Source organism: Pleurodeles waltl, chromosome 6, assembly GCF_031143425.1.
Source record: "Pleurodeles waltl isolate 20211129_DDA chromosome 6, aPleWal1.hap1.20221129, whole genome shotgun sequence".
NCBI lineage: Eukaryota > Metazoa > Chordata > Amphibia > Caudata > Salamandridae > Pleurodeles > Pleurodeles waltl.
The window spans coordinates 657,923,631-657,940,049 of NC_090445.1; the positions used below are offsets into that span (position 1 = coordinate 657,923,631).

At 47.6% G+C, this 16,419-nt stretch overlaps 1 protein-coding gene across 2 annotated transcripts in view; it reads left to right on the forward strand.

Moving 5' to 3' along the window:
• The window catches only part of KLHL12 (kelch like family member 12), a 267,421-nt gene that overhangs the window by 16,650 nt on the left and 234,352 nt on the right, over positions 1-16,419 (forward strand). The gene's annotated exons all lie outside the window — the stretch shown is intronic.

The window sequence follows — 16,419 nt, forward strand, 5'->3', positions numbered from 1 at the left end:
ATTATCTTGAAGAGTTTTACTTGATTAGGATAAGCCATTTATTCATATTAACACCTTACTTATACTTTGCCCTGAGGAAGTTAATGAGATTAATTTCTCGGAGCTGAGACACGTGTTGGCTGTTGGATGTTGTTGTGATGACCACATATGGAATCTTTCTGATGTGATGAACGTGTATGAAAACCTCGCACAAGAATAAAGACACTGAACTTTAACTCTGTTTGGATTATATATTGATTCTCCGAAGACCAAGAACCTAACTGCACAGACTCTTATTTCATACGAGTACCCTGGCCTTTTGAATCAGTTTGGTTTTTCCTATTGGAGAAACACTGGAGGTGCTGGGAGGACCCTCCGTTCGGGAGCACCATATTTACTATCTATTGTTAAAGAAATGTTTTGCTTATATTCTGTTAGCACCTATCCCTATAATTTCCCCCTCTTTTCTTCACAACCTATGCCAGATTGGACCAATTCTTGACCTCGACTTTACACAGGTCAAATATTGTTCACATAACATTGTTAGATCACACACCAATCTCCCTCACAGTGGCTACTATTAAACTATGCTGGAAGATGGCAAGACACTGAAGATTGAGGGATTGACTAGTACACACAAAGAGCATCAAAAGCAGGGTATGTTACTGTACCACATAATATATGGTAGAGAACAATATTAAGGACATGAATGACAGCTAAAGGCAGTTTTGGGGAAAACACCCCAATGAAATTCTCCACATTAAATAAAGTAATGATGGAAGGAAATCTGGAGGTGCTCTTGGCAGATCTAGAGTTTATATTCACGAGCTCAGGCTTGACCAAGATGTGGCGCAAGCTGACGGCACTAGAGGTGCTAGTAAAGATGCTAGGCATAGGTATTGCTGAGTATCCTTTAAAAGACGGTTTGTCACGAAGGATTAAAGAATAAGGCATTTTCAAGCTCAAATCTGGTACATCGCCAGGTCAGGATGTTTATATCCAATAATTCTACAAAACGTTCACTCGTAGCCTCACCCCAGTATAGAAGCATTAGTGCAGTTCACTTTTCACAAACTGGGACCACGTCTGACTCCATGCTGAGGGCCCAGATCGCCTTCATCTCTAAATAGGTCAAAATCCTGATGGATGATGTGTGGCTCATATAAACCAATCTACCTCATAAACGTAGATGTAAAGTTGTTTACAGGGATCCTGTCAGCCGCCTGGGGACGGTTATGCCAAGACGGATGAAGCTGTAATAGTCTGGCTTTGTTGTTGGAAGAAACTATGGAGACAACACAAAAAGGATAGTACGTCTAATGGACAACATAAAAAGCACCTGGAAAACACTTTGCTGCTGTCCCTTGATGCAGAAAAAATGTTTGCTCATGTAAATGGAGAGTTCAATTTGAACATTTTAAAGGAGTTTGGCATGGAGAGGGAAGTTTAGGACTTGGGTAAAATTTGGGTACCACGCACAGCTGGTTAATTTAGGCGCACAGGCGGCGTTTCTCCACAGATTGTGGGCCACAGAGGCATTAAAAAGAGCTGTGCCTTTGGCAATGGGGCACTAGTGGTAAGGAGACAGACCTGGCACCTGGTCACTCGCAATCCGCGGTTCGCTGAGGACTTCGCTGAGTACTATGGAGAGCTTTACTCCCGCCGGGACGTTGAGAGCTCCCCTAGAGATGTAGTCGTTTGTCAATGATCTCTCAACCAGGTCCTCTCAACGTGAGACGGCCTTGGAGGCTGGCAACACAGTTGGAGGAGCTGGAGACAACCTTGATGCAGCTGTGGCCAGGGAGGGCACCTGGGCCAGATGGCCTTCTAGTGGAATTTGATATGGCTACCTGGGCGTTCAGAAGCATCCATTTGTTCGAGGTCTTTCAAGAGACCCTGAAAGGCAAGCTACTCCTTAGAATAGTGGCCATTATTATAGTTATAATCAAACCTCACCAACTGACAGAGAACTGCGGGTCATATCCCCGATCTCACCCTTCAATATAGAGATCAAGGCGTGGTCCAAAGTGCCAGCCAATAGACTACTGACAGTCCTATCCACCCTAGTGCACCCTGATCAAGTGGGCTTCATGCCAAAGCTGTGCCACGAGACATAACATATGGTGGGTATGGAATGCCATTGCCCTTTCCCAGACTCAACACACAGACCGTGTGCTTCTACAAGGAGATTTCTGCAAGGCTTTCAACTCCATAGCCTGATCCTTTCTATTCCTCCTCCTACACAGACTGAATTGTGGCCCTCAATTTATCAGCGATATAAAACTTTAATATATGTTACTTTGCAGAGGGTGAGTGAAGCCACCTTTGCGCCTTTCCCAATGGAAAGTGACACACTTCAAGGCTGCCCACTGTCCACACTTTTGTTTGCCCATTTAATAGAGCCCTTGGCAAGCCGGATCTGTATAGATGCTCAACTACTCAGATTTGAGTGGGGTTCCAGTCTGGAGGAGAGGATAGTTTTATATCTTGATGATGTGTTAATTTTCCTGACTGATACCCAGGAATCGGGACAGCAAGCTCTCCAGACCCTGGACATATATGGGTAGTTCTCCGGTCTTCGAGCTCATCCCTATAAAGTCTCTGTATATTCAGTATGTGTGACAGGGAACAATTGGTCCTGGGTGTCGGGACTTTCGGGTCCTCTCCTGGGGGTTTCATTATATAGGAGGTTTTATTACCATGGGCGAAGCTGTAACATGAATATCTACCATGCAGCCACAGCTAGATTGACTAATGACTGATTTGACACACTGGGGGACACGACCCCTCTACCCTCCTAGTTGATCGGCTAATTTTAAAATGGTGGCCCTCCTTCGACTCCTTTATCAACTTCAGAACTATCCATTCTCCATGCTGCAGTCCTTTTTCTTGCATGTGGAATCCCTTTTGTGGGGCTTCTTGTGGGCTTCGAGCCCATCAGCCATTGCACTCTCCTCTCCCTGAGTGTTATAAAAGTATATTTAACGGCGGCATCGTCACCCTAGATGTACGATTCTATTACAGGATGGCGCAGTTCAGGGTCCTAAATGAGAGGTGGTTTGGGGGCTTTTTGGATCCCGCTTACTCATTTGAAGGGTGGGCGCTCAGCTCACGTACTCTGTTACACCTGCTGTATGAGAGCCTGATTCCTCGAGGTTTCCCTCCAGTGACCCGACTAGTACTACAGACACGGAGAACAACAAGGAGATCCATGGATTGGGAAGGGCGACTTACCGAAGAGACACACTTGTGGGAGGGTACAGCCGTTCGACAGGTGGCTAGCTTACAGGGCTTCTGCTGATGGGATTTATTAGGCTTTAGGTATTAGGTATCTCCAGGCTGGGGAATGTCCTGGATGGGAACACAGTGAAGCCCTTTACCACCCTAAAGAACAAATTCCATTTTGTCGGAAATGGGAGCAGTGAGATGGGTCGATAGTTTTTGAGTTAGCAAAGGTTTGCAGTGGGTTTTTTGAGCAGTGGCTTGACTTCGGCTTGTTTCCAGGTTCGGGTTGGTGACTGTTCTGATGGAGGAGTTGGCGATGTGAGTGAGGAGTTGGCTGATTTCCTTCTGGCCGAGGTTGAAAATATGGTGGGGGCCGGGGTCGTTGGGTGAGTTGATCCCATGATGTCTGCTGTTTCCTGGGTGAGCAGGGGCTTCCAGTCCCTGATCATGTGTCTGTGATACCCTTCTTGGTATGCGTATAGGTGTTCGACATTGTTGGGTTGGTGTGAAAAGTTACTGTTGATTTCTGTGGTCTTGTTGTGGAAGTATTCAACCAGTGAGTTGCACAAGGTCTGAGGTGGTTGTATGGTTTTTTCGGTGGCACCCAGGCAAACTCCTTGAGGATCTTGAAAAGCTCCTTTGGGTGGTTGGCACTTTCCTCGATGCTGTTGAGGGCTCTCTTTTTTTGTTCACTTGATTTTGAGGTGGCATTTTTCAGTGCTCCTTTGTATATAGTGCGGTCTTATATGTCTTTGCTGGTGTGCCACCGTCTTTCCAGTTGTTGGCAGTCTCCTTTGAGCATGTGGAGTTCATGGATGAACCATTTACCTGGTGCAGTTGAGGAGCCATTCGGTTAGTTTGTTGGCATCTAGTTAAGGGTTGTTCGAAAGCATGGGTCTGTTGGTGCTGATACAATGTGTTTCTGTGATTTTCTTCCATCTGCGTATGGGTTGTAGCGGGGTTGTAGCGGAGGAGCAGTTGCAGACTTGGGTTCGTAGTCTGTGGAGAAATGTACAAGGTTGTGGTCGGTCCACATGAGTTCCGTGGTGTGGGAGAAAGACTGTTGCTGGCTTTCAAGATGGCGTCTAGGATGTGGCCAGCAGTGTGGGTGGGGGTAGTGAACAGTTGTCTGAGTCCTATGTTGACGAGGTTGTCCAAGAGGTTGGAAGTGTTTCGGTCGAGGCTATTGCCCAGGTAAAAATTGAATTCTCCTAGAAGTATGTAGTCTGTTGAGTCGATGGCCAGCAGGGTGATGAAATTGGTGATCTCTTTGCAGAAGCTAGGGTGGGGGCCTGGAGGTCTGTATGTGAGGGTCCCTCCGGAGAGGTTTTAGTGTCTATTCTGATGAGAAATTTGAGGTGTTCCCTGAGGTGGGATATCCCGTCTTTGAAGGAGGTGCATGAGATGTTTTCCTTGTGCATTAGGGCAATTCCCCCTCCATGCCTGTTTTAGTGGTCTTTACGGATCACCTTATAGCCTTCTGGGGTGGCACATGCCGTGCCTGGGGCTGAGGAGGGTGAGAGCCATGTTTCAGTGACAAACATTAGGTTTGGGCTGAGGGTGGTCATGCTGTCCCATATCTCCGCGATGTGTTCACAGAGGGATCTTGCATTGATCAGTAAGCAGTGCAGACGTTTTCCTGGAATGGTGAACGGTGATGATGGGCTGATGAGGGTTTCTGTGGAGCAGGTGAAACAGCACCGGTAACATACAAATCGTTCATGTTCCTGGGTGAGGCGGTTCAGCAGTTGTCCTTGTTTTTGGGGGCTCGGTCCAGAAGTTCAGCAGCGGTATAGTGGATGGCGCAAGAGGCAGGGTTACTGGTGCTGGGCACAGTCCATGCACGGACAGGCTTGCCTTTGGTGTGCCTTTGGCATCCCCGCTGCACAGTTGCACAGTGACCGCCATTATGTAGGTCCTGGGGAAGGCGGGGCACAGAGGGAGGAGGGCGGTCAAAGGCAGCGGGGGCGAAAACTGCAGGAAAGCAAGTGACAGGACTGGGAACGCAAAGGGGTTGGGGGTGGTGTCAGGCAAAACATACACACAGAGCGATGGCCATAACAAGGTAACTAGTACAAACAAAAATGACAGACACAGCTAAGGGGCCCCAAAAGACAGAATAACAGTGGCAATAGACAATACAGTGAGCAGACACTGCCAAGGGGGCACAAAAATCAGCAATAACAGTTGCACTAGCACAGTAAAGGGAACATTGTAATGTGACAGACAAAGTTAAGGGGATCACAAAAACAGGAATGACAGAAGAAACAAAATAAAGACGGATGAAGGAACAAAAGAGCGTGGCGCTTACAGAGGCAAGCAGCAGCGAAGGGAGCAAAGTGGGGTACATTAGATTGGGGTGTGTGGATTGAGTTAGAGTGATCTGGTGGGGTGGATTGGAGTGGGGTTGATTAGTTTGGAGTAGAGTGAAGTGGACTAGACTGAACTGGTGTGGGGTGGATTCAACAGGGATGGGTGGATTGTAGTGGGTGGATTGGATTCATTGTATTGGAGAGGGGTGGATTGGATTTGAGTTATATGGGCTGGATAGATTGAATTGGAGTGGGATGGACCGAACTTGGGTGGACTGGAGAGGATTGGAGTGGGGTGGATTGGGGTGGGGTGGAGTAGGATGTGGTGAATTGGATTGGTGTGAGGAGGATTGGTTTGGGCTGTATTGGATAGATGTGGGGTGGATTTTATTGGGCTGTATTGGATGGGCATGCAGTGGGTTGGATTGGGTTGGATTGTGGTGAATGGGATGAAATGTGATGGAGTGTAGAGGATTGGATTGAAGTTGGGGCAGATTGGCGTGGATTGAGTGGTGCAGAATGGAGTGGATTGAGTGGTGCAGAATGGAGTGGATTGGAGCGTATTGAATGAGGCAGATTGGAGTGGATTGAATAGGGCAGGGAAGATTGTTTTGGATTGCAGTGGTGCAGGCGAATCGGGCAGATTGTTTAGGATTGCTGTAGGGCAAATTAGAGTGGAACAGATTGTTTTGGATTGGAGAGGCATACATTGTTTTGGATTGGAGTAGGGCAGATTGTTTTGGATTGGAGTAGGGGAAATTATTTTGGATTGGAGTAGGGCAGATTGTTTTGTACTGTAGATGGGGCAGACTGCTTTGGACTGGAGGTGAGAAGGTGGGCAGACTCTTTTGGCTTAGTGGGGCAGATTGGAGTGGGGTACATTAGATTGGATTGGGGGGGTGGATTGAATTAGAGTGACGGTACTGGGGTTGGCTGGGTTGGAGTATGGTAAAGTGGATTGGATTGGAGTGGGATGAATCTGAGCTGAGTGGTGTTGATTAGATTTGACTAGAGTGAGGGTGTCACAGTGTCCTTTCCTCGGGATCTGCACGCCGCCCAACAACAGGCCCACCTTCCGGCGTCACCAACTCAGAAAGCTATTAAAGCACAGAGTTATGGTGAAGCCAGTCGGGGGGAAGAGAATTAGGGTAGGGAACAGCAGGGAGGTAGATCTGAAAAGGAAAAATGGTTAAGCATGTATGTACATACTTGTTCATTACAGCATTAACATTCAATTGTACATTTAGACGAAGGCGTCTCCGTGAATGCAAGTGTTGAGACCCTTATGGGATAGACAAAGGTGTCTTAGTGGATGCAAGTGTTGAGACCCTTATGGAACAGAAAAAGGCGTCTCCGTGGATGCACGAGTTGAGACCCTTATGGAATAGGCAAAGGCGTCTCAGTGTGTGCAAGAGTTGAGACCCTTATGGAATAGACAAAGGCGTCTCCGTGGATGCAAGTTTTGAGACCCTTATGGAATAAACAAAGGTGTCTCCATGGATGCAAGTGTTAGAATCATGGTACTTCAGGATGTCATGAGCATTAAACAAAACTGGGCGTAGCCCTTCTCTGAATCATAGAACAAGAACAATTCGTAAAATCATGATACTTCAGGATGTCATGAGCATTAACCAAAACTGGGCGTGGCCCTTCTCTGATTCATGAAACAAGAACAAACTGAAACCTCTGAACCTTGAGAAGGCAAGAGCTTGGACCATGCACATACTCTGAACATCAATCATGCAACTACTATGCATTCATAAACATAAAACGTTTGGTCTCAGTGTAGAAATTCGCAAAGACTTAAATATGTATCTCACATATCATCAAAGGCTTAAATAGGTCTCTCACATATTATGCTTCCAAAAACAATGAAACTATGATTTGCTTATCCTTTAAATGTTTTCACATTTGCCACCTAAGCCTGAAAGTTTTTTACTCATGTAAACTGAAGTGCCTTGATTATTGGACCAAGGGCGCTTTACTCATGTGAACTGAAGCGATTTGATTGCTGTGCCAAGGGCGCTTTACTGCTGTGAACTGAATCGCCTTGAATGTTGTGCCAAGGGCGCTTTACTCCTGTGAACTGAAGCACTTTGAATGCTGTGCCAAGGGCGCTTTACTCCTGTGAACTGAAGCACTTTGAATGCTGTGCCAAGGGCGCTTTACTCATGTGAACTGAAGTGCTTTGAATGCTGTGCCAAGGGCGATCCACTCCTGTGAACTGAAGCGCTTTGAATGCTGTGCCAAGAGCGCTTTACTCCTATGAACTTGAAGCGTTTTGATTGCTGTGCGAAGGGTGCTTTCCTTCCTGTGAACTGAAGTGTTTTGAATGTCGTGCCAAGTGCGCTTTACTCCTGTGAACTGAAGCGCCTTGAACGTCGTGCCAAGTGCACGTTACTCCTGTGAACTGAAGCGCTTTGAATATCATGCCAAGTGCGCTTTACTCCTGTGAACTGAAGCGCTTTAAATGTTGTTCCTGGGGTGCTTTACCAGTGTGGCATGAAATGCCTTGCTCGCTATGCTAAGGGGCGCTTTACCTTTTGGAAGTAATGACTTCCTTCAAACTTGGATTCAGCAAGGCCTTACCGCTACGAGTACGACCTACTCATTTTTTAATGCACCATGGAAACAAAGATACTTCGGTTCAATGACACTCTGCCATTCAGGAACTTTGCCCTAATCCAGAGAAACCCCCACGAGGTCTGGCTGCATCGAAGTCTTCAAAGTAGTGAGCAAAGTGCTTGGGTGTGGCTGGGCTTTATAGGCCTGCCACACCCCAAGATGGCTGCTGCCTCTAAAAATATGGGAATTATAGTCGCTTCATGGAATAGCACTGATAAGTGCTTCTTGTCCACCAATGACCTGAACCTGCAGCTCTGTGAGCTTTGCCACAGGGCAGACAACGTTGATGGCCACCTTTTGGAGCAAGAGGGAATGACAAGTGGTGCGCAGAATGCGCCGCAGAGCCGCGCAGCGGAGTTTCGGGCGGGACCTGAACCACGCATGGTTCTATTCCTGACATTGGGGGATTAGACTGAACTGGCATGGGGTGAATTCAGCTGGAGTGGGTGGATTTTAACAGGGTGGATATGACTCATTGTATTGGGAGTTGGGTGGATTGGGCTGGATAGATTGGATTGGAGTGGGATGGACTGAATTTGAGTTAACTGGAGTAGATTGGGGTGAATTTGATTGGAGTGGGGTGGAATGAACTGGCTTGGAGTGGGGTGGCTTGGGGTCGGGTGGAGTGCACTGGAGTGGGGTGGATGTTGGTGGGGTGGGTTAGATTGGGGGTGGGTAGGATTGTGTGGTTGAAGTTTGGTGGACTGGATTGGAGTGTGGTGGGCTGGGTTGGGGTGGACTGGATTGAGGTTGGGTAGACTGGATTCGGGTGGGGTGGATTGGATTAAGGTGGTTTGGAGTGGAGCCGACGGGATTAAGGTAGTTTGGAGTAGATTGGATTGCAGTGGGTGGATTAAAATAGACTGGATTGGACAGAGTGGCTGGATTAAGGTGAATTAGATTGGCATGGATGGATTAATGTGGAATGGATTGGAATAGGATGAATTTGGAATGTGGTGGATTGGGTTGCAGTGGATTGGAGTGGAATGGGGTGGAATCAATTTGAGTAGGTGGTTTGGGGTTGGACTGGATTGGAGTGAGTTGGATAGATATAGGGTGGATTGGACAGGAGTGTGGTGGATTGGATTGGGTTAGATTGGATTGGGCCGTATTGGATTGGTTTTTGGGGATTAGAGTGGGGTGGATTGTCGTAGATTGGATTGGGGTGAAAAGGGATGCAGTGCAGTGAATTGGATTGGGGTGAGATGGATTGGAGTGGATTGAGTGGGCAGATTGTTTTGAATTGAAGTGAAGCAGACTGAAATGGGGCAGATTGTTTTGGATTGGAGCGGGCAGATTTGGGTGGGCGGATTGTTTTGGATTGGAGCGGGGCAGATTGGGATGGGCGGACTGTTTTGGATTGAAGAGGGGGAGATTGTTTTTGATTAGAGTGGGGCAGATTGTTTTGGATTGGAGTGGGGGGGCAGGTTGTTTTGGATTGGAGTGGGGGGGCAGGTTGTTTTGGATTGGAGTGGGGGGGCAGGTTGTTTTGGATTGGATTGGATGGGATGGGAGTGGGGCCGTGTAGGAAGTTGGCTCTGTATATACTATCTCAAAGTGAGAGATAGTGTGCACAGAGTCCAAGGGTTCCCCTTAGAGGTTGATAGTGGCAAAATTAGATAATACTAATGCTCTATTTTGTGGTAGTGTGGTCGAGTAGTAGGCTTATCAGAGGGTAGTGTTAAGCATTTGTTGTACACACACAGGCAGTACATGAGGAACACACACTCAAAGACTTAACTCCAGGCCAATAGTTTTTATATAGAAAAAATATATTTTCTTAATTTATTTTAGAACCACAAGATTCAAGATTTGAAGTAAATACAAAAAATGCAAGGTACTCCACGCAGATAAGTAGGGAACTTTGAATTAGAGCAGTAGTACACACAGTATAGGTTAAAATGGTAATAAGCTATTTTAAAAGTGGACACAGTGCAAAAATCAAAAGTTCCGGAGGAGGTAAGTATTTTTAGATTTCTCAGGTAAGTAAAGCACTTACACTGTCAGTCTCCTGGGCATAGGCAGCCCACCGTTGGGGGTTCAAGGCAACCCCAAAGTCACAGCACCAGCAACACAGGGCCAGTTAGGTTCAGAGGTCAAAGGAGGGCCCAAAACTCATAAGCACCTATAGAGAATTGGGGTTCTCTGGTTCCGGTCTGCTGGCAGGTAAGTACCTGCTTCCTTGGGGAGCAGACCAGGGTGGTTTTGTAGAGCACTGAGGGGGACACAAACAGGCACACAAAACACCCTCAGCGGCGCAGGGGCGGCCGGGTGCAGTGTGCAAAGTTGGTGTCAGGTTTGCTATAGGAAGCAATGGAGGGACCCGGGGGTCACTTAGTCGATGCAAGCAGGGCACAAGGGGGCTTCTCGGGCCAGCCACCGACTGGGCTAGGAAGAAGGCCACCTGCTGGTCACTCCTGCACTGGAGGTTGGTTCCTCTCAGTCCTGGGGGCTGCGGGTGCAGTGCTTGAGCCAGGCGTCAGGTTCCTTGTTACCAGGCAGTCGCGGTCAGGGGGAGCCTCTGGATCCTCTCCGCAGGCGTCCCTGTGGGGGTTCAGGGGGGTCGACTCAGGTTACTCACGTTGTCGCAGTCGCCTGGGAGTTCTCTCTGCGGTGTTTGTTCTCTGGAGCTCGAGCCTGGGGCGTCGGGTGCAGAGTGTGAAGTCTCATGCTTCCGGCGGGAAGAGTGAGTTCTTTGAAAGCTGTTTCTTTGTTGCAAAAATGCTGCTGTTGGGGAACAGTGCTGCTGTTCTCGGGAGTTTCTTGGTCCTTCAGTTTCAGGGCAGTCCTCAGAGGTAGCTGGTCCCTGTCGGATGCGTCGCTGTGCAGGTTCTTTGAGTCTAGAGACAGGCCGGTAGGGATGGGGCCAAGTCAGTTGTCGTCTCTGCAGGGCTTTCAGGTCAGCAGTCCTTCTTCTTTGTGTAGGTTGCAGGAATCTGATTTCCTGGGTTCTGGGCCACCCCTAACTACTAAATTTAGGGCTGTGTTTACGTCAGGTGGGCAGTAGCCAATGGCTACTGTCCTGGAGGGTGGCTACACCCTCTTTGTGCCTCCTCCCTGAGGGGAGAGGGACACAGCCCTAATCCTATTGTGGGGAAACCTCTAATCTCGAGATGGAGGATTTCTAAAGGCAGGGGTCACCTCCGCTCAGGACACCTTAGGGGCTGTCCTGACTGGTGGGTGACTCCTTCTTGTTTTTCCTCATTATCCTCTCCTGCCTTGCCGCCAAACATGGGGGCAGCGGCTGGCATCTCCACTAGCTGGGATGCCCTGGGGTGCTGTAACAAAATGCATGAGCCTTTGAGGCTCACCACCAGGTGTTACAGTTCCTGCAGGGGGAGGTGAGAAGCACCTCCACCCAGTACAGGCTTTGTTCCTGGCCACAGAGTGACAAAGGCACTCACCCCATGTGGCCAGAAACTCGTCTGGTTGTGGCAGGCTGGCAGAAACTGGTCAGCCTAGCACTAGGAGTCAGACTGGTATTAAGGGGCCATCTCGAAGATGCCCTATGGGTGTGTTTTACAGTAAATCCCATACTGGCATCAGTGTGCATTTATTGTGCTGAGAAGTTTGATACCAAACTTCCCAGATTTCAGCGTAGCCATTATGGGACTGTGGAGTTCGTGTTTGACAAACTCCCAGACCATATACTCTTTATGGCTACTCTGCACTTACAATCTCTAAGGTTTGGCTTAGACACTGTAGGGGCATAGTGCTCATGCACATATGCCCTCACTTGTGGTATAGTGCACCCTGCCTTAGGGCTGTAAGGCCTGCTACAGGGGTGACTTACCTATGCCACAGGCAGTGTGAGGTGGGCATGGCACTCTGAGGGGTGTGCCATGTCGACTTAGTCATTTTCTCCCCACCAGCACACACAAGCTGTAAGGCAGTGTGCATGTGCTGAGTGAGGGGTCTCCAGGGTGGCATAAGACATGCTGCAGCTCTTGGACACCTTCCCTGGCAACAGGGCCCTTGGTACCAAGGGTACCATTTACAAGGGACTTACCTGTGTGCCAGGGCTGTGCCAATTGTGGGAACAAAGGTACAGTTTAGGGAAAGAACACTGGTGGTGGGGCCTGGTTAGCAGGGACCCAGCACACTTTTAATCATAACTGGCATCAACAAAAGGCAGAAAGTCAGGGGGTAACCATGCCAAGGAAGGCATTTCCTTACAGGCCAATTGTTGTGAATGGGATGGGAGGGGGGGGCGATTGTTGTGGAAGGGATGGGAAGGGGGCTGATTGGTGTGGAAGGGATGGGAAGGGGGCTGATTGTTGTGGATGGGATGGGAGGGGGGCCGATTGTTGTGGATGGGATGGGATGGGAGGGGGGCCGATTGTTGTGGATGGGATGGGAGGGGGGCCGATTGTTGTGGATGGGATGGGATGGGAGGAGGACCGATTGTTGTGGATGGGATGGGAGGAGGACCGATTGTTGTGGATGGGATGGGAGGAGGACCGATTGTTGTGGATGGGATGGGAGGGGGGACGATTGTTGTGGATGGGATGGGAGTAGGGCAGGCTGTTGTGGATGGGATGGGAGGGGGGCCGATTGTTGTGGATGGGATGGGAGGGGGGCCGATTGTTGTGGATGGGATGGGATGGGAGGGGGGCCGATTGTTGTGGATGGGATGGGAGGGGGGCCGATTGTTGTGGATGGGATGGGAGGGGGGCCGATTGTTGTGGATGGGATGGGAGTAGGGCAGGCTGTTGTGGATGGGATGGGAGTAGGGCAGACTGTTGTGGATGGGATGGGAGTAGGGCAGGCTGGGATGGGAGTAGGGCAGGCTGTTGTGGAGGGGATGGGATGGGAGTGGGGCAGGCTGTTGTGGATGGGATGGGAGTGGGGCAGGCTGTTGTGGATGGGATGGGATGGGAGTGGGGCAGGCTGTTGTGGATGGGATGGGAGTGGGGCAGGCTGTTGTGGGTGGGATTGGAGTGGGTCAGGTTGTTTTTATTGGAGGGGGCAGGTTGTTTGGGGCATATTGAAGTGGGCGGGGTTGGGCGGATTAGAATGTGGTCAATTGGAGTGCATTTGGGTGAGTGCTTTGGGTTAGAGAGGGGTTGATCGGATTGTCTGTCAACTGAATTGAGTGGGGTGGATTGTTGTGGCTTGAGGTGTGGTGGATTGGTTTGGATTGGAGTGGGATGGATTAGATTGGATTGGAGCCGGGTGTGTTGGGGTATACTGTATGATTATGTGTTAAAGCATGATTTTGGATGTTACCATAAGAAAGAAACAATGGTGCTTTTCAGTATTTAGAACAAGATAATCGTCTCCTTTTGGGAACCGCACCCACGAGCAAAAACAAAACATGAGTGCAAAGTGATGAAAGAACACTTGACAAAATTCCTCGATCACAATGGGAGCAGCGGAGGGTCACTGATTAAGTTGAATGAATCAGTACTTGGTCCCTGTTCCACAGAAAGGAACAGAAATGATGCTTGGCCTGTGGCTTTAATCCCTTCACTACTAGACCTCTCCAATGCCCAAACCCCTGTGCTTAGTATGTTTTTTTTCCTATTTGGTGTAGTTCGTGCTTAGGCCTTCATAACGTTTCATCCACATAAGGTATCCACACCAAATTTGTGTCCTTTTATTCCCCCAACATCCTGGGGATTCTAAACATAACAGGGTTTGTATTTTTCTTTGCAAATGGCATTAATAAAGGGTTTGTGGTGGTAAAATAACTATCATCCCAGCTTTTAGGAACAGCCAGACTTGAGTTTTGGCATTTTACTGGGACATAGCCCATTTTTCCTATTTTTTCTGCTTCCAATCTCCTTCCAGTTAGTGGTTGAAATGGGTATAAAACTAATTGTCGGTCCCAGAAAGCAATACTTTCCGAAAAATGATAAAATTCTGAATTCAGCAAGGGTTCATTTGTGAATTATTTCAAAGTTTTCCTATAGAAAGTAACAGTTGAAAGGAAAAATAATTGAAATTGAGTTGGGGGAAAAACAGCCATTTGTGTCTACGTTTTTATCTGTAACTTCTAACGATCGCAGATTTTTTGAAGCAATATACTGTTACGTCTGCTGGAGCCTTCTAGTTGGTTCTTGGACTTGTAGGTTCACCAAGAACCTGAGGTACCCAGAGCCAATAACTGAGCTTCGTCTTGCAATGGTTTTTCATTGTGTACAGGTTATACAGTAATTAATTTTTGTAAAATATAAAGAGTGAAAGCAGGTATCATGGAAACCTATGCATTTCCGAAATGGGCACAAAATATGGAGTTTAGAAGCAATAGTTATTTGCACATCTCTGAATTTGTGGGTACCCTTACTAGCCATGTGGGTTAGAGGGCATTTCTCAAAGTGACATATTTTACACACTGCCTTACATTTGGAAGGCATAAATGCAGAGAAAGACAATTGGCAATAACACTATACTGTGTTCCTCTAAGTCTCTCGATAAAAATGGTGCCTCACTTGTGTGGGTAGGCCTAATGCCCGCAACAGGAAACAGCTCAAAATGGAACATGATCACATTTTCCACTGAAAACTGACCTTTTTTTGCAATGTGCCTAGCTGTGGAGTTTAGGACCTAGCTCATTCGGCACCTAGGAAAACCTAGCAGTCATGTACATTTTAGAAAGCGATAAACCTAGCGGAATCTAGGAAAGGATGACTTGCGTGGCTCTCACCAGGTTGTTACCCAGAATCCCTTGCAAACCTGAAAATTTGTCTAAAACACATTTTCCTCACATTTATGTGATGGAAAGTTCTAGAATCTGAGGAGACCCACAAACTTACTTCCACCCAGCAGTCCCCCAAGTCTTTCCATAAAAATGGTATCTCACTTGTGTGAGTAGACCTAGTGCCCGCAACAGGAAACGGCCCCAAACGCAACATGGACACATCATATTTTGTAACTGAAAACTGACTTGCTTTTTGCATTGTGCCCAGCTGTGGATTTCGGGCCGTAGCTCAGCCGGCCCCTAGGAAAACTTAGCAAACCTGTACATTTTTTAAAACTAGATATAAACGTTCTCTAAGAAAAAACACACATTTTCCTCACATTTCAGTTATGGAAAATTCTGGAATCTGCAGGGAGCCACGAACTTCCTTCCACCTAGCATTCCCCAGGTCGCCTGATAAAATTGGTGCCTTTGTTACTGCCCCCATCATCCACCCAGTGGGTGCAGAAAGGCTGAATTATAAAAACAAAAGTCCCTTGCCGAAGGGGCCACTCCCCCCTTCCTTGTTGTCCTAGTGGAGTGGATCCCTGCTTGAGGTGATCCCAAGCAGGGATCCACTAGAGATGAGTACCTTTGGGAAGGGGAGATTCTCCTTTTTCCAATGGTACCTCTCCAATTAAAATCAGTGCTCCGGTGGCTGAGATATGCCCCTGAGCACTGGAAAAAAATTAAAGCAAATGAGCTGATTGGCTCATTTTTACTTTCATTTTCCCTGTAATGATGTTGGTATGCTGATCGTCATTTCAAGGTGGGGATATTTTTAGCATTGGTTCTTGGGGAAATTCATCCCTAGCAACCGAGGCTAAAAATATCCAAATGAAATCCCTCTGGTGCCTGCACCAGAAGGATTTTAAGTGCCATGTGCGCAGATGGCCGGGAGCCATCCCACACACACAAATGCTGCGGTGGTGGACATCTCCCAGCCGTCCGCCACACGCAAAGGGTGAAAGAAGAGTGCCATGCAAGCCAACAAATGGTAAAGAATCGGTGGGCTTCAAGCCCTTTTTAGGTAACAGTGCCTTGCTAACAAGATGTATGCGCTATGGCATGCTCTCGCAAGCTTGACCCTAAAAAGGTACTTTATCTACATGCCTGCAACTGCTTGCATTTAAGGAGTCCAGTAATCCTTTCCTCAATAAAAGTAAACCCCATGCATGGTTTACTGTAGCCAGAATAAACCTCTGAGTAGTTAATAACATTGTTTATGCCTGGTTTAAATGGTACCAGCATGTGAATCTAGAATGTTTACAGTATTCCCAAAGCAGAGTTTTTGTATTCATGTGTCTAGTATTCTACTTTCTTAAAAGTAATATAAAGGTCTCTCAGTGGTGAGTTACTTTGTGAGATTTAGTCTGCAGATTTTGTAAATTCGGAGGGTTTTCGCTTAAGGCAACCTTAAATTGGCAGGACAAACTATATATTGTTTTATTCTATTTAGCATTTTCGTTTCTTGGTTTATCTGTTTATACTTTGCAGTTTTCCCTTCTCTTCCCTGGATTTCTAAACTGTTTTGTATTAACAGAAAGCTTGAGAATTCTGACGAGGTCATCAGGGCATTTGGTCTTGCCTTAGGTT